Source organism: Aquarana catesbeiana, linkage group LG11, assembly GCF_042186555.1.
Source record: "Aquarana catesbeiana isolate 2022-GZ linkage group LG11, ASM4218655v1, whole genome shotgun sequence".
In the NCBI taxonomy this organism is placed as follows: Eukaryota; Metazoa; Chordata; class Amphibia; order Anura; family Ranidae; genus Aquarana; species Aquarana catesbeiana.
In genome coordinates, this window is record NC_133334.1 from 223,011,370 (window position 1) to 223,012,793 (window position 1,424).

At 47.5% G+C, this 1,424-nt stretch overlaps 1 pseudogene; it reads left to right on the plus strand.

Annotated features, from left to right (window-relative positions):
• The first annotated feature begins 721 nt into the window (after positions 1–721).
• LOC141113019 (U2 spliceosomal RNA) lies at positions 722–831 on the plus strand (annotated as a pseudogene).
• Positions 832–1,424: the final 593 nt, after the last annotated feature.

Here is a 1,424-nt window from a genome sequence, read left to right on the forward strand (position 1 = left end):
ACAGTAAACGCTTGTGGGGAACTGTATGGTGTGCATTTGCAAAACCTAGATACACCACATCTACAGCCCTTCCTTTATCTAGATGGCAGCACACTTCTTCATAGAAGGTTAATAGCTTGGTCTGGCAAGAGCGATTTCTTCATCAAACCATACAGATTACTGCTAATGATACCGTTTTTATTACTAAAATCTTGTATATAGTCCCTAATCATCTCCTCCAATAGCTTGCAGACTTTTGATGTTAGGCTAACTAGCCTGTAGTTCCCAGGGATTTATCTCTGCCCTTTTTTAAATATTGGTGCCACGTTGGCTTTTCTCCAATCAGCTGGTACCATTTCAGTCAATAAACTATCCACAAAAATTAGGAACAATGGTCTGGCTATCACTTGTTCCTTAAGGACCCTCGGGTGTAAGCCATCTGGTCCCGGTGACCTATTCATGTTCATGTTAATTTTTTCAAATCTATTTCTAATTCTGTCTTCTGTTAGCCATGAGGGTGCTTCCTGTGACATGCTATGAAAATTAACTTTACCGTCTTGGTTACTGTATCCCCCCATTTCCCTTGTGAAGACTGAGGGGAAGAATATATTCAAAACCTTCGCCATCTCTCCTTCTTTTGTAACCAGATTCCCTTCATCATACTTTTATGGGACCAATATGATCTGGCCTCCCTTTCTTACTATTCTTATACTTAAAGAATTTCATGCTTTTTATCTACTTTATTGCTTCTCGGCCTTTTGGCTAAGATCAAGTATAGTATCTGTTCTTATCAGTTTCCAGAGGAGGCGCTGTGTTACTCCCGAGAATGGGGAGGACACATGCAAATCCAATGGTGTCATTGGACCTGGAAGGGCGGTTCGGCAGTGCCGGTGTCTGGACGCCCACCGAGAGGTCAGCGGGGCCCGAGTCCGAGCCGTCCAGAAGGGTTCTCCTGGTGAGGATGGGTTCTGCATCTCGGTCTGATCCAGAGGGTTGGGTCGCTGGCCTTCTGGCATAGATTGGGGTAGCTCTAGCTCCGGTCAGTTTTTTGGGAGAGAACACCCACTCCTCTCTAGCTGGAGGGGGAGGAGCGCTTTTTCCCGAATGTAATTAGGTAGGAGTGATGGGAGCGACGGTGGGGCCTGATGGTAAAGGGCTCTCACCAAGCTTCCAGAACCTCATGCCTTCCTGGCTTGGGGGAGGCTGCTGTGGTCTGGGCTGTTGGTCAGGGTTGGTCCGAAAGCCTATGGTGTATGTGCCCCTGGAGTGGCAGTCCGGGGGTGCCTGAAAATCCCTGTGCGTGAGGGTCATTTTGATTTAAGGCACCGTGGTCACTGCACCATTACATGCTTTTTTTTGTACCTGCCTCCTGGGCCGGGCCTTTTGGCTGGGACTGGAGGAATTTTTTAATCCTGGCCGGAAGGCCTGGCCATTGTATTGCACAA